The following is a 23,115-nucleotide window of genomic DNA, read 5'->3' on the forward strand; positions in this document are numbered from 1 at the left end:
GCAAAATTTTGACAAATTGAGCCATCTTCTGCAAGTGCCAACCGCAGTGTAGCACTTTTAGCACACGGCAGCACAAATATTAATATTTAATAATATAAAAAATTATTATTATTATTATTATTAAAGACCCATTGCAGCAGGCAGATACCCACTGTAGTTTTGTACATGCATATTTGCTGAGGCAGGAAATGTGAAAAAAAAAGTCCTCTAGCGTGGCTCTAACTGCTCACTGTTTTACTGTTTTCATATGATGAAAGAATTTGGAAGCCCAGCAAATGCTTCACAGATGGGTAATAAGAAGAGATCTTTTTGAGAGCACGGCATTATCTCACTTGTTAAGCAGGTGAGGTTAAGTGTTAACATGAGAATGAGATGAACCAGCTACCACGATACCAGATAATACGGTACCACTTGTGATGACGCAATTATTTATTTTTTTATTTTTTATTTTTTTCAAAATGTTGCTATCCTTCTAAGATGACCACATCGCAACAGCATCATATGCACTTGGAAAGAATTTAACGGACGCCGTAGTGTCAGGAACAAACAGCCATAGCATCCACCATGGGGGAATACTTTCCATAAGTACGATAGCGATCATTGGAACTTTTGGACCATTCTTCCTATAGACATGCAATGAAGTCCTGGATTATTGTGGGGTGGACGTCCCTTGACCTCACCCGACGCTTCAGTTCATCCCACAGATTTATTTATTATTATTTTTTTTTTAATATCTGGTCCACATTCGAAAGGCAACAAGACCTATAGCACACTAATGCCGTGTATGGGCAAGAGGAATAAAAGAATAGAGGAGTCTGTTCACATTTTGCTTGAACAACTGAGGTTGTAGACTGTTTCAAAGGACAGAAGTAGATGGAATAAAAGAGGAGGCAGTGAAGTTGGTTCGGTGAGTTTTAAAATAGACTGTAAAAGGATGTTGGTTTGCAGTAGCTCTTATTTTAATGATTTTGGAGGAGAGTGGAAGAATAATAGGGGTCATTTCAGCAGAAATGAAAGTTTATGTAGAAGAGGCCCAAGTCAGAAACTGAACGTCTATGTCAGAGAGAGAGATTGAAGTGGGTCTGTAAGAGAGGGATCATTAATTAGCCGGATTGTCCTCTTTGGATAGAATCGAGCAATCTTAGAGGATTTTGGTGCACCATCTTAAATATGGGAGCAATATTTCATCGCTGGGTGGATTTGGACTTTGTATAGAGTTAACAGCTGGTAAGTAGTGTCTTGTGCGAAAAAATATCTCAAGTTGTTTGGCGGCTGCAGAAACTATAGTTGAAATATGGTTGTGCCAGAAAAAAATTGGAAGTGCAAGTATGTTCAAGAAGAGAAATCTGATCATGTTTGGATATCTCTGTATTACTGAAGGTAAGGGAGGGGGATGCGAGCTCTTTCTTGCTAGAGATCAGACAGAACTGAGTTTTGATGGCACTGAAGTTTACAAAGTTGTCCTTGCCTCACTGGGATATATCTAGATCTCAGGTCCCTGGTCGTGGTAGATCTTGAGGATTCTAATACTTGAGCACTAACAGGTCTGTCGAATGAAAAGAAAGAAGGAATGGAATGTACTGTCGTCAGCAAAACTATGGATGGGATTGGAAGTCTGTGAGAGTAGGTCGTTTATATACTAGAGGAAGAGAGTGGGTGAAAGAACAGAACCTCGGGTACTTCTGCATTGTTCAATAGGGTTGAGATTAGGCTCTGTGGAGCCAGTCAAGTGTGGTGACGTTTATGTCCACAAACCAAGCAGCCTTATGACACAGTACATTGTCTTGCTGAAAGCGACAATGGTCAGTTCCGTAGAAACGTCACAAAGTAAGAAGCACTGCAGAATGCTCAGATACCTCTCGCAGGCACCACAAATAGCGGTCTGAGGCCAAACCAGGAAAAACAGGACCATACCATCACACAGCCACCTCCGAATTTCATAGTTGGGATTATGCACTAACCACATCCGTCCGTGTGCTCGGTAGAAGGTATAGCGTGATTCGTCACTCCATAACACAGCTTTCCAACCTTCCACGTTCATTGTACACGCTCTTTGCATGTAATGTGGAGGTTTACATATTGTGGTTCTACGACGGAAATCCATGTTTTTGTGCAGATTCGTGTTCCAGTCGATGTTCGGAATTCCACATTCAAAGTGTCGGCCGACGACTGGCTGTTTTTACATATAATCTTTCGTAGCACCCTATGGTCGCTTGTATTAATAATAATAATAATGATATATATATTTGTCAAAATCTGTAAAATATATTATAGAAGGTCCTAAATTATATACTTTGTTCAGTAACATTCTTTAAGTAAAAATGTAACGTGCCTCCCACCTTTTTCTAACACAAATTTTTATTATGCGTTATCATTCCTATTTCATTTTTAACCTTTATTGCAATTTTACCTAAAAAAAATGTGTGATTTGACATTAATTCCAGTCCAATTTTCACACATATTCAGTTTTCACCCGTAGGAATTATAGCCATCATTTCTTCTTTCCATGATCTGATTTAACTTTTGATTCTGTAGCATATTATTGTCTTAAGTATTTATTTTCCCCATATTATCATTGCCACTTGCCTTTCTGCTCTTCATCCCTCTGTTACGTTCATTGTCTTTATTGTTTTGGTCTAATATTTATATCCATAGTATTGAAAGGAGATAGAACTGTGGTGACATTTTAAATCCAGTAAACAATATCACTGAATAAATACACTAATGAAAATCTTTCATTACTATGGATATAAATATTATCAAACTGCAGCGTGAGGAATTCTATGACATTTTCTTGCTTCCTTCCTTTTTTTTTTCAAACTTCATTTCATTGTCACTTTATGCAGTTTTACAGTGTGGCCTACCGCTGGAGCCTTCTGTGTTTCTCCTTATTTACTGTCCACGCGATATCTCTTGCCGATCCTTTAAACTAACTCATCGTGCTCCGTAATTTATCAGATAAATTTCTTTAATTCTTTGAGACAGCGTTTTCTAGCGTTTAGTATTGCGTACATTGTACTTCAAAAATGTACACACCACTATGCTGTAAATTACAATGTAATTATATGCCCCTCTCTAACGAGAGGGGACTGACAATTTGGAAACTATCCCAAGTGGTTCCAGAGCTGTGGATGTTATTTTATTGTAAAATAGGTAATCTTAAGTCCATAAAATAAATGAATAAAATAAAATATGCCATCGAAATCCATCGAATTCCTCACGCTGCAGTTTGATATTCAACTATGTTCTGAAGTTGCTATCTCTTTTTCTCATGCTATTTTTAAATAGAATGAACAAGACTGTATATACACGGTTACGGTTACTAAAATTTTCTACGACATTATTGGGCATGTAATTTACATAACCCTTTCTTAAACATTAAATCTATAATATAACAACTTGTCAAAAATATCCACACCTTCACCAGAATTTTCGCATTGAACTTCAAATGCCAGCTGCAACAGCCACTGTATGTCACTGATCATTTGTTCGATCTGATATGCTGTGCTAGAGAATGCCAAAATCTAGAGCCGCCTTCTCTGTATGACTTTCTCTTTCCTTTTCTGTTTTCTGACATTCAGCTGCTGCTGTCTTACTCGTATTCGGCATTCTGAAGATCCACCTTTGACTACTTATCTCCGAAGCTTGATTTCTGCAGTCCGATTACCTATGGAGTTGTCTACTTAGGGGTCTTTAACGTCTACTATTCCAGGCTTCCTTTTTTCCGATTCCACCAACGAAGCTATGCTGGAAGAAATGTCGAAGTATTTGTCAGTAGTAATGTAACACAAATCGCCCCACTACCAAATAGACGGCCAAATAATTCTTTCCACTCTTCGAACTGCTTTTGATTTTTTCTCTCCATAACCAGTTCCATTTTTCAGATATACCATGCAAGGAAACTCTCTTGTAAGACTATAATAATAATATTTTGTAACTTTGATCTCCTAGTGAATTCCCTTTCTTCAGCCATTCTTAATCTGTTGTTCTTTGTCATCACAACAGCACCAAGTGGGGACTACCTTCCTTCTAAATTTTCATGGTCAATCCAAACACTTGCTCACATCGCGTTATAAAAGTTATTTTCGCTGAATGAAGGTCTTCATTCCCTACTCTCTTCAAAAATTCCTACCACTATCTGAGCCATGGATTGATGCGTTATCCAAGAAAAAGAAATTCAACATGTCGCTTGAAACAATTGACTTCGGCTTTGTTTTTAGTTCACACTAAAGCACATGCAATAAACCCAAAACTTTCTCTTCGAATCAGAATTTGAAAGGACTAAATCCAAAAGACTTGCCCCTCTTATACATGTGGCAATAGTGGCTTGTAGTCACTTACAAAAACTCAGACGCCAATGTTATTCATCTCTGCTTCCCTTTTCTCCTTCAGTTCCTGCACAGATTTACAGAAAAATCTTATATACCTCCTGTGGTCCTTTGTCAGAAACACGTAGTCTAGACACTTCTGATCGGATAGCAACTCGCTCACTTGTACTTATAATTGTGCTCAAATTAATAACCCGTTCTGTAGTGGCTTACACTCAGAGCCGCTTTAAAAGAAATGGCCAAATGTCACCTCTTTTACTCCTCGACTTGCTTCCAGACCATGAAAGCAAACCTGTGTTTAACTCATTTCCAAAAAGAGAAATGTATCAAGCTATCATCTCATTATCGTGAGTCCTATCCAAACTAACAGAGGTCAGTTAACCAATAGTTTCTTTGGAAGTTCACCAGCTGATCAGTGACCACAGTATGGATTCTGTCAGTCCAGATCCATGACACATTTCATGGCTTGTATCGCCCATCTCTGTTGCAGTTTGGAAGTCCCGTTACATTGACGTATCCAGTATACTTTATGGGATCTGGCATCGGAGCCTGTACCGTAAATTGTTGCATTGCCGACAGTTGATCAACCTTCTATCCTCATTAGTTGGATAGCCACTTCCTCTCTGGTTGTCCGCTGCGTTTCTTGATTGACAGCTTCCTTTCTTAAGGAATTTCGCGGGATATACTTTGACTTACATCCCGTCCCCTTCATACATATTTTCCTGAATGAATACGAGATATTTCCACCCGTATCCAAAGTTTTGCCGATGATCGTACACGCCATTTCTTCCAGTCATTTGAGAAACCTTGCTGTGCACCTTGAACATTTTAATATTAAATTATAGGGAGCTTTGCTTTTATAAGCAGAGCTTGTAAAAGCTATCTTTTCTTCAATATGGTAAAGATAATCGTTTCATTCTGTTCTCCAGAAGGAACTAGCTTCTTTTTTTTTACACACACACACACAAAAACACCCTCATTTAGTTTACTTTTGATAATACAGAGATAGTCAGACAAGATCATCTGGAAAAATAGCTTTGCCTGGCTTCCTGGCTCATCGCATCCTTTTCCCTCGCCAGTATACTAGTTTTTACCTGTTCAGTATTGAGTTAGAATACTGTGTCATGTTTGTGGAGGTGCACCAACAACTTCCCTAAAATTCTGTTGCTCTCTGATAAGGGCAGCTTGGATAATCGATGATGCCTTTCAGAGAATCACTTCAGTTGCTACTTCAGAGACTATTTCTCACTTTACATTTAATTTCGTTGAAGTAGTATCCATTACTCCTTTGCTTTCTGCTAAGTCTGTTATAATATGAGTAGCTGTTGCCCAAAATCCTTTACATTCTGACTGCAAACTCACCGAATCTACATTTCCTCTTTCGTTCTGTTTGCTTTCTGGAACTGCATTCTACACGAAGTCTTCTCCAGTGACTATTGTCAACTTTTCACGAAGAATATGAATGCTTTCTCTCTCAATCCCTGTTTGTATATTATATTAATGTACTATAAGTTCTGCAACCTCTCATGAGCGATATATTATTGATTGCCTGAGGTGTTTCGTTTGTAGCATATAGTGAGAAGATTATACGAGATAATCTATTCTTTTTATTTGACATAGAAGTAGAGTCGTCTGTTATTTTTGATAATTACCTGTCAAATCAACCCTATCACTATGACAAGTTGACAGATATCATAGTGCACTTGACAAATACGATAAAGAATTTTTAATTAAAGGAAACATACACAGAAGTTTTGTTATCATTTATCACTGTCAACTGAGAACCGTACAGATTTAAAATTTGAGAAATTGTCCTATGATAAAAATAGGATACTTGTCCAAATTATCTATTTTTTTCATACATGTCATGTCATATATATGTTAGCTTATCCTCCCTCTACTCAGCAGTCTGAGTTTGGATCCTACCATGGTCTTAGATGTCTTTGTGAACATCATTAGGTAATACCTAAATTTTATTTTATACATGACCTTTATTTTCCATGAAGGTATTATAATCTATTATTTAGTCCCCATCATTCTCTGCGGCATCAAGTGACAGGCATTGCACATGGATATTTCCTTAGTCCACATATGCACCATCCTTTCGTGGATGGGATTCACATAACACACACTCCCCATCCCCTCACTCTTATTTCCCTTTATTAGATATTCTAATAATGTATACCTTAATCTTTAGTATGCACTTCGGCGTCAAGATGACATTGTTGCACATAGTTGTATTTTTCTTAGTTTACCTCGAAGATGCTATGAAACGTATAAGAAAATACTCTTCCTTTTAAAGGTAATCTATTTTTTAATCGTATCTTTATTTGAGGTTGTTTCTTTTCTCTTTGAACTGAATAACCCTATAGATACCGTTAAATATATATATTTTTTAATTAACACAGCTGCATCAGATAAACTTTGCTTTGTAATTTGGAGTTAAATAATTCGTACATTTTTATTTATTTAAAGAAATAGTGTTAAATAATCTTCATGGTTTAAATATATTTAGCCGAAAAGAAATTTTCGAGAATGACCAGAGAGCTTGTCTCAAGAGTATAGATTTTTAACATTGGAGTTGCTTAGGTATTGTACCACCGACTTTTCCTACCGAGGTCTTATTCTTCCTTTATTAGCGGGTTTGATAAGCTTCACTGAACTGACAGATATTTCGAACTATTGATTATCCACAGCGGTCAGGTAGAGAGACCTTACGAAGCTTTCTGTCCGGCCGCTGTCAAAGTTGTGTTCTCAATAAGTTCGAAACTAAATAGTATCAATATATTTTTATCCTTTTTTAAATATTATTTGAAGCCATCTAAGCTGTTTCGTAAGTTTTTTTTTTTTTTATATATATAATTTGATCTATTGTATTGTGCAATTAATGGAACTCTGAAGAAAGCAATTGATATAATATATTTATAAATAACGGTTGCAACATGCACACAAAATATATTTATTAAAAATAATTTATAAAAAATAATTAACTCATATTTCATTGTTGCAAGGACATAATTAAAGAAAGAAGAGGTTGTCATTCAAAACTTGTCACAAGTCATGAGTCAGCGTTTTGACTCGTGTGTGTCTGTCATAATAGCTGCACTATTAGAGTTCAGTGGTCAACGATAGCTTTTGTAATAATTCAAAGACGAGGACACATTGCTCATTATTTCGAAAACAAATTAATAAATTGGATAGATAAACATTTTTGAACTAATCGTGGTTAAATTCCCAAAACATTGAGACAGCATGCAGTCAGGACGGTTAAGATGTGGCATGGTAAGCTGTGGCAGTCCTGATATTCTTGGATTCTAATCTCAGCCGAACGGCTTAACCGAAATAAATAAAAGTCCACATAAACAGTATATATTTTTTAGCCTTTTGTTTTATTTTATGACTTCGGTAACCTTGTATTTGAATTTAAAAAGAAAACTAATCGTTCTTTCCCTTTGATCTATAATAGTGTATTTTCCTGTTTACTGAACTGTGTGATTTACACACGATGAAGTAAACATGCTGATTCATGTCTTGTGACTCAAGTTTTAAATAGCGTCAACTGATCTTCTTTTCTCTCCCCCTAGAATTTCTATATATATATATATATTTCATCCTTACCACAAGGAGGAAATATATAAGAATTCTCTTTTTTTTCTCTACATGTGTTTATTAATAATGCAGTATATCTACAGCACGTATTCTTTTAAAACATTGATAGAGTAGGAAGTGCCCTATGTTAACTTTTCATTTTCTCCGATACAAATTCTACGGGAGCGAAAACAATTCGTGAAATTTATTTTGCTGCTCCTTTTTGTTCATGCTCTCTAATCTCTGGTTTATAAGTTATGATTCAGAGACTGACTTCGACATGGCAGTTTGCATTTATTATCTGAAGTCAACATATCTCATTTCTCAGTGCCATGATAAGGTTTGCAAAGCTGCTATAAAGCGAGGTTGATTTCCACATTACATAATGCGTTTATCATATCTAAAGTATTTCCCAAGTTTGTTTCCTTAACATGTTAAATGTATGTAGTAGTACTTTAAATGCATTGCACAGCATAAATGCCTTGCAATTCTCCCATCCAAAGAAAAGTGGCACATGCCACATTCTTATAAACTGCATGTTAAGTATCAATGGCGGCAAATATCCATACGCTTCGTAACTAATTTTGTAAAAATTCTTAAGAAAAATTATATTGTACATTTTCCGGAATTTTTTGCATCAGTCTCGTCTCGCCTCAGCTTCGATTAAGTGTCGCATCACGGTACAGCCATGATATTCACTTCTGCTTTTCTAGTAAGAAAATCGATAGACGGTTTTTTTTAGATATTGTTTCTTATACACCGCCCGCTTTGGATTCGCACATAAATTACGTAATACCATTTTCTGGAATTTAAAATCTCACCCAGCCAAGTTGTAAACACTCCCCTCCCCCTTCCTAGATAAACTATGTAACCAATGGATAATCCCATCGGGCAAGTTTACAAAAAAGTTAGTTTAATATGTTTGTTTATACTCTGTATCATTTATGCTTTTCCTCTGTATCTTCGTTTGTCCTGTCATTTCCTCCCCCTTCTCACTCCCCTAATATAACTGCGGAGTGTACCATGTGTAACTGTATCAACCTAGAGTTGCAAGTAGTGCCCCATAAATCATGGAACATTCCGTAGAAAAAGCCCGTCTTTGTCAAGCAATTTCATAAGTTTTTTTTAACATCGCATTTATGAAAAACTACATCACGTAAATGCCTTGCGTGTTCAACTTCTCAAAGACGTGTCTTTTCTACTAAAAATTGCATGGTTTATAGGCCACCCTGTATAGTATAAAATAGAAAATTTCTGTAATCAATAAAAAATTAATATTAATAATATTACTATAAAAAATTGAAGTACCCCATATTAACAAAAATGTATTTGTGCAGTATGTAATAATATGGATTGTTGCGTATTTTTAAGAATGAGATAAATCAAAATTTCAGCAACATCGAATTTAATGGCTACATGACGTGAAGAAGCATAAAATAATTCAACTTAGAAATCTCAAGCAGTTTCCTGTGCTGATAGCGCTATCAGAAGCTTACTTATGTTACAAAACGTTAGAGCTTGATACGGTAAACATGTCACACTAAGCAGTGAAAGAATACAACAGATGAAAATTAAAACTAAACCGTGAACGCGCGAAAGTAGATGTACACGTTATAGAGCGTGTATTGTCACGCTCTATAACGTATTGCGCGTGTCTGTAGATGGCAGATTTTTGATGGATGAAGGCAAAACATAGCTCAAGATCAAATCTTGGTTTTTATTGCACTGAGGCAGGAATGCGCAGCATTTCGGAAGCCTTCTTTAATTTCCTGATTAAAACAGTTACGTTCGATGTAAGGCATTTCTGTTTGTTTGCCAAAGTACTGTATGGTTGTCAATGGTTGCGTGATAAGCAATCCGGACTTGTGTGTTGTCTTTTCTTTTCAACCTCTTCCAGTGCTCTGGGATGCGGATTTCTCCCTAACGTCTTGTTTTTCCAACATAGCAAATACCGCACAAGCAGTAAATCTTGAGATGACATTTCGAAGGCTGTAAGAATGTGGAGTTCCCCTATGTCGAGCGAAAACCACCTTTATGTCAGGACATAGAAGAAAATGGAGATTTGTCTGTAACATTACTTGCTGATGTACCGAAGGATGATCGCACCTTTGAAATCTTGTTTGTTAGTTGTTCTTTGGCGGGGTTTTTAGAATCCTGATCATCTTGCGCATCATATCCATTTAAGGGAAAGGATATGAATTAAGTAACTAAGTCCATTGTTTCGTGTGTGTGTGTGTGTGTGTGTGTGTGTGTGTGTGTGTGTGTGTGTGTGTGTGTGTGTGTGTTGCTGGAGTTATAGCCTCTGTTCTCTACAGTGTTTTGATTATTCCTATCTTCTGCTTGGGGTGAGAGGAAGCGTGTAGTGGGATTTTCTGTACACTGAAAAATTCTTTTATCTTCAGACATTCTATGAGTATGCCAAGGAAAGGTGTGTCCTGCGATTTTTTAAGTTCAAGAGAACTTTATGTTAGAATACAGACGTTAAGATAGTTTTTGAAATGCTCCAATTTGTTAGAACCTGACCAAACGATGAAATTATCGTCAGCACGACGCAGCAAAATTTTCTTTTTGATGATATCCTTCTATGGCTTTCCTTTCAAAAGATACCATAAATAAGTCATCGAGAACCGTAGATGGGGAGGAGCCCTTGGTGACGTGTTTGTTCCCAGTATCTTGAAATCCAAAAAAAGTAAAGTAAACGCCAAATTACTTTGTTTTTGATAATATCCTTCCATGGCTTTCTTTCCCAAAGATTTCATAAATAAATCAGCAAGAATTAGAGATGTGTGTGGGGGGGGGGGAGCACGTGGTTGACACCTTGTGTTTTTACTCGTGTTTATTTACAGTGTCTATCCTGAAATAAAAAAAAAAATAATAATTCTATACATTGTCTAAACAGGACGACAGTATCCGGTGGAAAAAAGATCTCCAAGTAGATCTAAATGTTATTTTCTGGGGACGTTTTGTGAATACGTTGATGACAGAAATCTTGTAAAGCCATTCAGAATGGAAAAATGTCTTATCCAACATCTTGGACCGGTTTTGGAGGGCTGGAGGAAGCATTTCTTAAACGCATTGCTGTCGATTATCATAATATGGCCCGTATTAAAGTTATATAACATGTGAATTTCAGAGATTCTCCTTCCTGTTGTGGATTTAGGATAAATTGATCTTGTACAGTTTCATGTCATCGACTTTTTATGTTGATTTTATAGATCGAAATCGACCAAATCTCGTTGTCGGTTAGGTTGGCCGTATGGATAGCATCTATGCTTTCCGACAACCCACTGAATTTGGGTATTTGTGAACGTCTTTAGGTAGGAGATGATGGTCCCACAAAGAGATGAAATTCAGCGTGGTTTTATGAAGGGTAGGTAATGCCTCAATAATTAGTTCCATGTTTCGTCTTTAGAGTAAGGTTTCCAGGTATTTAACCCTTCGTTCACTCACGGTAATTAAGTACCGTAGATTTACTTTTTGTGAATGGTTGGGTAGGATTCATATAAACAAGAAACTAAAGTACACATCAGGAAGCTGGCAGACCACTGCCGAGGCTGCGATTAATAGAGGAGTTAGACGAAATTTTCCCTATATATGGTTTCTGTATATTTTTCCTCCTGGAAATTCGCAAACCAGGTAAACCGTCCATTGGAGCATCCATGGTTCAGTCGATTTCGACTGTGCCCTTTGGTTGACGAGACCTGGGTTTGCATACCGTTTAGAACGCGAAGAACCTTTATCAGGGCTTTTCAACTGAAGGTGAGTTATCCGGTCTCATACGGAGGTAGCAGGATCTCACCTCCTCCTGGAAACTCGCAAAGCAGGTAAACCGTCCATTGGAACACATGTAATTAACAGAGATAATACACTGACCGTATAGCCTAAGTTGCTTCGGCCGTAAATCCAAATACCAAACCTTAAAAATAGTTGACTCAGTGCAGGAGACGTTTGGTTTTTGCTGCTTGTTTTCATGGTCACTCTTCATTATGATTGGCAGCGCTAATTACTACAGTCTGAGTCTCGGCAATTTTTCTGTTCCGTGACTCGAGACTTTTTTTTTTCCCGAAGTCTGGGGAATTCCCTGGTCTACATATAAAATTACTGATGAAACTTTTTTTAAAATATATTTATTATATTTCTATAAAATGCGTCAGTAACCACTACATAAATGACATGATTAAGGCAGAGTAAACTTTCAACTGAGCTTTCATATCCAAATTTCAGCATCACTCCTCTCTTCATCTGTCGTTATAGTAGTATGTTTTTTTTTTTTTTTTCAGAAATAGTAGGTGAACATTTCTTCAGGCATATGAAGTAATCCTAAGTTTAAAATTTGTCATCTGAATGAACAATAATACTGAAATACCTTATTTCCAATACTGGTTCATTCATCCAAAGTAAGATTTAAACTGTGATGCATTCTATTAAGTACTTAATTTTTGATATTTGTTGTTCATGGCATTTAAAAATTATGATGCCTCACTTGTTATTTATTTGGTAATCCATAATTCTGCTTTGAAATTGTTTCGGGTAAGAACAATAGTTTTTATACCCGAATTCGAACAACTTCCCAATAGGCAGTGTTTGAATTGAGATTCCATCTTCTGTTGCCAATCCAGATACAATCTCACTTAACTTTCTTATTTTATAGAAGTTTAAAATTGACTGATCAGCTTTAATTGTTTCTAAGCTATTTGACGATTCCGTATTTCCCTCAGCACTTCCTTTAAAATGTGATTTTTGCATACATTCTAAATGCCTCTTCAGGCCACTAATTAGATCCTTTACATGAAATTTGGTTTGGACAATAATGTGTCATTTCACCTCTATCCGGTCGCTTCTTCGTTTTTAGATTTCTTAGTGTTTCTAAACTTCGGATTGGTTTATCTTGAAACTAAAGTGAAAATATTAAAATTTATAAAATTATATTAAAACAGATTCTTTGCTCCTGACTCTTGCCAACACATGGTATTTATTTGCCATAGGTCCTTCTGCTTCTTGTTTGTAGGAGTAATATAAATAAAAAAATGACTTGATAAGATAAAAATTATATATAATTTATCAAATGTGATCTATATTGAAAAATCATAATGAAAAATAACTTCAATGGCATGAATGTCCTTGGGTTACCAGTAGTGATCATTTGCTTTCGTTTAAGTAATGATCTCTATGTTAAAAGGAGCAGTTCTGCGAACGAATCGACATGGAGTGTCGAAGTGCAGTAAAAAGTGTATTTATATATTGGCTCTTTTCATTACGTTTGATTTATAGTTGTATTAGTCATATAATGATATTATTGCCTCATATTTAAAAGAAACACAAACAGTGTAACACTGTGCGATACGATACTCATTTTACTAAAATTAAAAATTTAATAAATTCGACGCTTTCCTATTTCAGATTTGTAAATGTATCCAGATGTTGTATTCAGATGTTTTATATGTAGCACCCACCCACGAAATGCTTTTCTGTAAACCTGTAATACATTCTTACCGTGGGTGGTCTAAGGGTTTTTTCATATTCTTTTATTAATTTATATCTATTTTAAAGTATTTTAATGATTTTTTTTTTACATAGTCCGGAAACACCCCTCTGGAGACAAACATGCAACTTTTCGAACCATTTCAGGCCTCCAAGAAGCAGTGAAATGAAGAAATTGCATTTCTTCACTTGTGAATTCATTTTTTATGGGGCATATTTTGTTTCCATATAACAAAATTGGTGAGCCAATTATATAATCTGATTCTAGTATGTTTTTGTACTAGGAATGGGTTAAATATATTAATTATGCATATAACTAGATATGTTGATGTCTGTATCTTTTTTTTTTTTTTTCCATCCTTCCTATGATACAGAACATCCTCGGCATATGCAAGTATATTTACTTGTTTAAATTTTCGAACATTGATATATATAATAAAATGTCTTACTTCTTACTGGTTCTTCTACTTGGAATGCCAATATTAGTTTTTCTATTGATATGTTTATATTATACTGCTATGAGATTGCCTTTAATCCTTTTACGGATTTTCGTAAATCATATCCTGATATACAGGCGTAGACTTCTGTGGCTAATTGGTTCAAAAGACATATTTCGGTGATTACACCACATTTTTTATTATTTCAGTATATTGTATAACTGAATAATAAAACATGTGGTGTAATCACCGAAATATGTCTTTTGATATCCTAATATAATTAATGCAGTTTAGGTATTTGCGAATGTTTGCTTGCGGATTATTTGTATGTATTCCAAATGGTTGGGCTGTTTCTAAATTGTTATATATATTAAATTATAGTTCAAAACATGGTGTAGTGCATCCTAGTCGTACTTTATATTCAGCTAACTACATGTATCTTATAATTATTTCATTACTGTTGTTTTTAGTCGGTTTATTTCCTGCTTATATATAATAAATAGCTTTTGTAATGTTAATGCGGACGTTACGTTATGATGTATATTAAACTTGCCGGAATCATTATTATTTCTGCTTCAGGTGAACTAATCTGCTAAATTCGAGAAACTTTTAAAACCGTATATGGATGCACTTTCAGAACTGTCTTCTCATTGTTAATGACCTTATAGAAAGTATCAATTTGGCATCATTAAAGCTATTGAAATAAAAGTATCTAAAAATGGTTATTCTTTCTATCCAAGTAATTAAAAATTGAAAGTTTCTAAATTAACCTGATTATTTATGAGGATATAACTTTCGGTATTGGAGTTACCTTGGTGTTGTACCACTTGGAAGATGGCTTAGAAGTTCGTCATTCCAGTGATTTGGTATATTTGAATCAACTATCTAAAATACAATAACAATTCTATTAGTTCTGTACATTTCTGGATTTCCAAAACTTAAACCTTGCATAGATATTATTATCAATTTGATTAAAATTAATTAAAAAATAATTTCAAAGAGAAACTCACGTAGTCTTTATTGATTACGAAAAAGCTTCGATAAACAGACAGCTGTCTGATTTTCACTGGCCTCTAAGAGCTGTTTCGAATTGTTATTTGTCAGCCAGCGACTAGGCCTTATGAGGATAAGAACTCCTTTTTTTTTTGTGTGTGTGTTTGAGATTATAATATGAATATTCAAATACATTTCTGAAGGAACTGTTAGGTAACAGGGTACATGGGAATAGGTTTATTTCGCAGTAAAAGACTAATTCATGAGTGCAGTAGCTGTATGGAAAAAATAGTTAATTGCAGGACGAAACAATTCATCCATCCACTTCTCGTCCCTTCAAGACAGGTTGAGTCCCCTGATTAAGCGATTTAGACAATTTTAATGCAGTCAGCTTGCGAACTGCAGTGTATCTCTCTAACGGTATTTTCTGTCTGTGAATATGTGTATTCACGGTGCTTCTTTGCGGAATGAAAAACTAGTATTTCCTGTAGGAACATCGTATGAGACTGGCTAACTCACCTTCATTTGAAAAGCCATGATTGTGCCTTGCATCCTAGTCGGGATCCAATCAGAGGGCTTCGTCTGTACAGCAGTGATCAAAGCACAGGTCTCTGTACTTAGACCACTGCTGTTTAATTTGTGCATAAATGATGTCAGAAATAATTTGAAGGGAAATCTTCAGGTGTTTGATGATGATGCAAAATTGGGTAGGGTAATAGTTAATCAGGATGTAGAGAGCTTACAGGATGATTTAAATAGGCTGGCAGTATGGACAAAAATAATGGATGTCAGTTTAATGTGGAAAAGTGTAAATTTATGCATTTTGGGATACAAAGATTGCAAGCTGTGTACCACATAGGAAATTGATGAAGTCAGGGATTTGGAGGTAGTAGTAGTCGATGGGAAGTGAAAGTTTAGAGGGCATATTGCTAAAGTAGTCCGGATAGCTCACAGGATTAATAAGTAGAATTATTATTCTACTTTATAAAGCCGTGATACGACCGCATCTGGATTACTGTGCTTAGGTCTTGGTCACCTTTGGGTTACTTGGAAGTGATAGAGATCCATCCAGAAGCGAGTGACCAAGATGGTGAGTGGTCTGTAGAATGCTTATGAGGATAGATTGAGGATTTCTGGATTATAGAAGTTGGTTGATAGGCAAAAAAGGGAGGATATGATAGAAACCTTTAGTTAAAGGATTTTATAGGATTGATGCAGGGGGGTGAGGGGGGGAATAACTCAGCACTTGACTGAATTATTTTCCCTGAGGGGACAGAACAAGAAGCCATCCCTGGAAGTTGGGTAAGAGTGTGGTTATTAAGGGCGTGAGGACTAGATTTTTCGCTTGGAGAGTAGTGAATGAATGGAATGCGTTGCTTGAGTGCGTTGTCTGTTAATGGTTTCAAGAAGCACGATAGATATTGAATTGATAGTTTGGGTCGCCCACGTTGAGTCTTAGAACTCCATGGAGGTGCTCAAACAACAACAGTAATACTGACTGAGCTGTGGAAGCTAACTGAAGAGACGATATGGAATGCCTAATATCAGGCAAGCAAAACTATCCAGCTTTGCTCAGTTATTATTTTAATACTTTCAGATCTGGCATTTCTTGATTTTTTTTTTTTTTTTCATTTTTCTTTTCAAATTTTGAAATGTATATTCAAAAAATTGTTTCTGCATTATTGAAAAAAGTGCTTTTATTTTAGTCGTTTTTAATTAATGCTGATGTTAACTTGATGAGAAATCTTAGAACACGATTTCGAGAACGGGAAATATATTGCCTAAGCAACTTTTTAGGCTATCCTTTGTTCTAGCTGACAGTTAAAGATTCTAATTCGGTTAAAGCAATTAAACAGCTTATGATATTTGGGGGGGGGGGTACCTTTCGGCCCTCCATACCGAGAATAATGTACAGCCCACATTTCAAGTTAAACTAGTGACTTCGAATGCGTTTATCATGGCGCTCTATTGATTGATATGGCGAATATTGGGAGAACATCGAATTGCAGTCTATTGACCTGCATCGCATATCCGCTAGTCATAATAGTTAATATCATTTTTTGTGTCAATTCATCTCTATCCTTTTCCCTGACAGCCAAAATAGTGGCCTTAGTTGTTTAGTACGCAGTATTGCACAACGACCCTACACAAATTGTTCACACGCCAACCAGAATACCAGATAACCTGAACCACTCCCCAAATACCCTAGATCTCTTCCTTACCAATGGCACTTCCAAATTCGCAATGAATGTAGTGAGCCCCTTGGGTAATTCCGACTATAATCTAAGTGGGACAACCTCCGAGACTACTGTGCTTCATTCCCATGGTTGGACTATTGTTTCCGGTCCTCCAATCCAAACATATGCACCGAACGTATCACTGAAGTAATCCTCACTGGCATGGAAACATACATTCCCCACACGTCTGAATTTCTGTCCCCTATATAAACTCTGGTTCTCCAAAAGATGTGCCAAGGCCGTACAAATGAAAAATCACGCATACCACAACTGGCTCAAATCAAGAACTCTGTCCACCTTCATTGCTTATACCGAAGCCCAAAACAGATGCAGGAAAACTGTCAATGCTTCCAAAACAGAATTTGAGCAAGCAGAAAACTTGCAGCCTGCCCAAATGGCAGCCATGCCTTTTGTTCTCTTGCCAAAGCAATTGGTCGTAACTTTTGCTCTACATTATTCCCACCCATATCATACCTAGATGGCTCTATTGCATAATCACCCACAGAAAAAGCTAATCTCTTGGCTTCACACTTCGCCTCCAATGCACGCATAATTGACATTGGCAAATGTCCCCGTCATCCCAACTGCCCAACATACAATGCCCCTATATTATTTTGCCAGAAAGACATCAAATGTCATGGAGAAATTTGGCGAATCTCAAGTGATTGCACTCGATATCTCTAAAGCTTTTTAACTGGGTCTGGCACAAAAGCTTACTAAGCAAACTCCTATCATTTGGACTGCCTCAGGACTACTGCAGTTGGATTGCCAGCCTTCTGTCTTTACACACACTGTGTGTGATGGTAGACGGTTCCCTATCCTCTCGCCATCCAAATAATGCTAGGGTTCCACAAAGTTCTCTCACCAACTCTCTTCTTACTATATATCAATGACCTACTCCAGCTTGCCTCCAACCCAATACACAGTTTTGCAGGCGACAGCATATTGCACCCCCCCCCCCCCTTCATTTGGTAAACCTCACTCCACACAACTCACTTCAACCTACAGAACATCAACCACCCCTGTCCTCAATTCTGACCTCCAAGCCATCCTCCAATGGGGTTCAGATAACCTCATCAACTTCAATGCTAGTAAAACCCAGTTCTGTCTTATTTCTCACATAAAAGAACCATTTTCCCCCACTATTATTTTGATAACGCTCACATTTCAAGACAAGATGAGATTTCTCTGCTTGGAATTACATATATGCCAGGAGAGGTAATAAACAGGCCTCTCCTGGCATAAACACATCACAGCCATTGCATTCTCAGCTTCCAAAAAACTAGTATTTCTCTTTCGCTTAAGACGTTACTTCACCTCTAAACCTTATACAAATCACAAATCTGCTCAGCTGTGTTTAATGTGGCGCGCTACCTAGTAATCCAAATGCTGTGAAACTTTGCAGGAATATGTGCGTTATGTGGAAACGATATCTGAGGAGAAAAAAATTAGTTTCGAAATTTTCCACCAGATGCGCTGTATGATGAACTAAATGTAGACGTTGTAATTTTTCTGTGTGTTTAATAAGGAGAAAAGTGACATGAGCATAAATGACACATTTTATTCACTTCCAATTTCACGGACTGTACTGTTCAACGTGCTGCCCTTCCCGTGTGCCACAAACTGTATCCTTCGCACAGTGTGTTCAATGCAGAACGCAGCTGGTCAGGACAAATGTTGCACACATGCTGCGTTATGCTGTATTTCAGCGTTATCAGGATGATCCCAATAAACCTTTTCTTTGAGAAAAGCCCCAGAACCTGAAGTCACAAGGAGTCAGATCAGGTGAACGAAGCTGCCAAGCAGTGGGAAATGTACGGCAGATCATTTTGGCTTCCGTGAAATGTTCTCGAAGAACCTCCTGAATGGGGTCGACCGATATATTGAGGGACTCCATCCTGCATCGGGATACCTCTCGGCAGTAACTGAGTGGCTCACAGGACCCAACTGACGAATATCCTCCAAGTAGAATGGTCCGGTGATAAACGAAGCTGTATCACACTAGACAGTAACTTTGTGTGAATATAAAGGAATTCGTTAGATTGCATGCTGGTTTTGCGTTGCCCATACCAGGCAGTTATAGGTATTCACAGCTTCGTTGAGGTGAAAGTAAGCCTACCCCCACACAAAATCATCTACGGCCACTCAGCGTGCAACTCCACTCGAGCAAAGAATGTCAGTCGACTTTCAAAGTCCTGCGAGCGCTACTCCTGTGTCAGAGTTATCTTGAATGGTTAGAAATGCAGAATCTTCCTTAGAATTTTCCAGACAGTGTAAGATGCATCCATGTGTCTTGATGTAGCACGTGCATACAGAAACCAGCGCCGTTATTCAGCCTGCTCCACAACTGCATTAGCAACTTCATTCACTTGTGAAGCTATTGGTTTGCGACCTCTAACTCCCAATGATCCCTTTTTTTCAAAACGACTAATCATTCGTCGCGGAGTGTAGGAACAGCATCGCAATTGTTTAGGTCAACGGTTCCCAACCTTTTTCCACTTGTGTACCCATTTTAAACCCATTTCTATAAATTGTACCCCTTGTTTTTAAAATAGCTGTTTTAAAACTTAACATTTATTGTTCCATAACTAACGTTTTGCATTTTGTTTACTTTACTTGTTTTTCCGCCATTACTGATTATTTTTCGTGTATCCCAGCACGTACCCCCGATTAGCAACCGATGGTTTAGGTCAGGGGTGGCCAACCTTTTGTAGTTCATTCGTCAATTTTTTTTCATTTTTTAGTTAAGATGCGCCATACAAACTTATACCAATTTTCCGCCCTTTTAAAATATGGTAATATGGATATATTGTAATATAGACACTTTTAGCAGTTTTTAAATAAAAGGATTTCATATAAAGACAAGATAAACATTATTTCAGTGAGACTTTTGAAATTGCCTTGCTTTTGCTAAGCTTGTAATGTTTGAAGTTAAATCAATTACAGAAAGCATCAAACAGTTTTTCAAATTCGAATCAGTCAGTCGCGACCGTAGTTTGTTCTTAATCATTATCATTGATGAAAATGCTTGTTCGCATCTATATGTAGTTGCAAAACAACAGATATAACTCTGAGCAAATTTCTCAGTTCTGGAAAATGTTCACAGGGCAACGATCGCTAGAAATTAATTATATCAAAAGCATCTGGAAGTGATGGACGTTCATTAAATTTCATTTTCAATAAAGAATTGGTTTTGAGATCAATAAGTTCCATTTGTATGTTACTAGGCATCGTCAAAATTTTTTGTTCAGTAAGTGAAAAGGAATTTATAAATGCAAGTATGCAGTCTTGTTCTTCGGCAAAACAACTGTTAAAGGACTCTTACAATAATCTGAGTTTCTCAGTACATTCTGTAAAGTTGCCATTATCTTCAACAGATTCACTATGTTGTAAATGTGGAAATTGACTTAAATCCCCGTTTTCTAACTGGGAGATGAACAGTTTTAATTTCGTTTTGAATGCACTGATGTCATTTACTAAGCTAGGAAATAGTTTGTTCTTGCCCTGCAGTTTCAAATTTAGATCATTGAGGTGGCTGTTAACATCAACTAAAAATGCTAAATCAAAAAATCATTTCTCATCACACAACAGGGCTTTTTCCTCATGCAGCTCATCCTTCTCTTCCAGAAAATTACGAACACTTTCTTTCAGCTTCCAAAATCTACTGAGAACTTGTCCTTTAGAAAGCCGGCGCACCTCACAATGAAGGATGAGATCACCATATTCCATATCTAGCAGTTCACAATATTCTCTGAATTCTCTTCTGTTTAACCCTCTTGCTCGAATTTTATTCACGCACTTTACAATTGGTATCATAACATGCTTCAAATTTAGAGTTTTTCCACACAGAGATTCTTCATATATAATACAGTGATAGTTTAGTAGAGAAAGACCTGAAAACTTTTCAAGTAAAGTTACAGTCCCAGAAACTCTACCTACCATTGACGGTGCTCCATCAGTGCAAACACTGATGAGCTTACTAGAATCTAGTTGTTGATTTTCTAGACATGACTTTACTTTGTCATATATGTTTGACCCTCTGATTTTTCCATGAATTGACTCAAGACCGATAAGTTCTTCAAAGACGTTAAAATTACCATCAATTCTGCACTTATAAAAATGCTTAATTTGGCTACATCACATATGTCAGCTGATTCGTCCAAGGCTAAAGAAAAGAAAGAACAAGCATGAACATGGTCTTTCATTTGCTCAGTAACATCATGCGAAAGTTCTTCGATGCGTCTTGTAATTGTTTGCTTGGACAGAGCAATTTGGTTTACTTTTCTTTCAACATTCTTATCACCAAGACATTTGCAAATTTTTCGAGACAGGGCTTAACAACTTCCTCTCCATCAGAGAAAGGCTTGTGTTTTTTAGCCAACACAAAGGCAGTTTCATAAGATGCCTTCAGCATTGCCACACTTTCACAACTTCGTTTCGCAAATATATTTTGTCTCTTTTTTATTTCTTCCTTTTTCTTAACCACATATTCTTTCCGCAACTCAGACCCAGGAACTAACTTCAGTTTTTCTTCTAATTCAGCTTGATGTTTTCTATGGTGTCTGTTAAGATCATGTCTTCTATCTATTATCTGAGAGAGTGTTTTCACAAACAATGCACAACGGTTTTCCTGAAGGATCCGCAATAAATAAGAACTCATTTTTCCATAGTTCATTAAACTGGCGCTTGCTATTACCTTCTGCTTTTCTTCTGCTCATTTTCTTTTGCAAATTAATGGGTAACTGACTGTAAAAAAAAAAAAAAAAAAAGTATTTCAAAAAGTAATGCTTATTATTAAATAATTTATTTAATCAATTATTTTATCGTTTTAAACATTATGAACAGTCAAAAACAGTTCTACAAGTTTAAGATAAGATTCCTGTTTTCATGGAGGCCTAATACAGTTCTATAAGTTTAAAAATCATTATATATTTTTTTTTTCAAGAGAGTTTTCGTCTCTCTCTCTCTCTCTCTCTCTCTTTCTCTCTCGTAATATATTATATCCAATGAAATACGAGATCGCTTCTTGCCATAAAACAGTCGATCAGCTGGCAATCACACACACACACAACCCAAACATCCTCATTACGAAAGCTTTGCTACTGATCAATTAAATTTTAGCAATTAACCTACTATACGTAAATAAAAAGTAAAGATATTATATAAAAAAACAAAAACGCACACATACAAATACAACGAATAATTGCAGGTTTCAGTAATCAGCAAATTAGGGGAGCAGGCAAGAACTTCACATACGCGTACAAAATGAAAAAAAAAATTATTTTTAAATTTACAGAACTATATTAAGCCTTCATGAAAACAGAAATCTTATCATAAATTTAAAGACCGTTAATAAAAACATAAAAGTTCGAAAACACAGAATTATTCACTCACATCGAATCAGAAGTTGATCGAACGTTATGACACGAGAGTCAGCTGTAAACTGATTGAGTAACTGGTGACGCATATCAGCATTTGCCGGTGCTTGTTGCTTCAAGATCAAACAAGTATAATAAGTGCGCACTCTAGAATTCAGTGGTAGATTAATTGTGTTTATATATATATATATATATATATATATATACATACAAGGTGTCCCAAAATTCACGCAAGAAGTAATTTTGATAGAAAACACAGGTTTTTAATTAAAAATTGTAATTTCTTATTGATTCATAAAGTATATAGTATAGGGTTATGCATGGAATAGCATATCGGGTAAATGGCCTCCACGGCTTTGCTGGCACATACGCACTCTTTTGTCGAAATTTTCCATGACCGTTTTGCATAAATGTGGCTGAATTTCGTTGATACAGCGCTCAATTTCCTCCTTCAAGGCGTGGATGGTCGTGGTCTTGTTGGCATAAACCTTATATTTCAAAAAACCCCAAAGAAAAAAGTCCAACGGCGTTAAGTCACATGATCCGGGCAGCCAATTCTGATCACCAAAACGGGAAATTACACGACCAGGAAATGACTCATGCAGTAATTGAATTGTTTCTCGGGCTGTATGGCATGTGGCACCGTCTTGTTGAAACCACATGTCGTCCACAT

General features: G+C 36.5%; 1 protein-coding gene across 5 annotated transcripts in view; it reads left to right on the forward strand.

Annotated features, from left to right (window-relative positions):
* LOC150094343 (beta-1,4-N-acetylgalactosaminyltransferase bre-4-like) overlaps positions 1–23,115 on the forward strand; it is a 237,807-nt gene that overhangs the window by 134,261 nt on the left and 80,431 nt on the right. Inside the window, exon 1 of one of the 5 annotated variants that reach the window (XM_090411760.1) lies at positions 13,515–13,637. The exons of the other annotated variants lie outside the window; for them this stretch is intronic. The gene's annotated coding sequence lies outside the window, so the exon portion shown is untranslated. Of the gene's footprint in view, positions 1–13,514; positions 13,638–23,115 lie in introns of those variants that run through there. 5 annotated transcript variants of the gene reach the window in all.

This window comes from Typopeltis vanoorti, chromosome 22 (assembly GCF_054136105.1).
Source record: "Typopeltis vanoorti isolate ZY-2024b chromosome 22, IOZ_Tvanoo_1.0, whole genome shotgun sequence".
Taxonomy (NCBI): domain Eukaryota; kingdom Metazoa; phylum Arthropoda; class Arachnida; order Uropygi; family Thelyphonidae; genus Typopeltis; species Typopeltis vanoorti.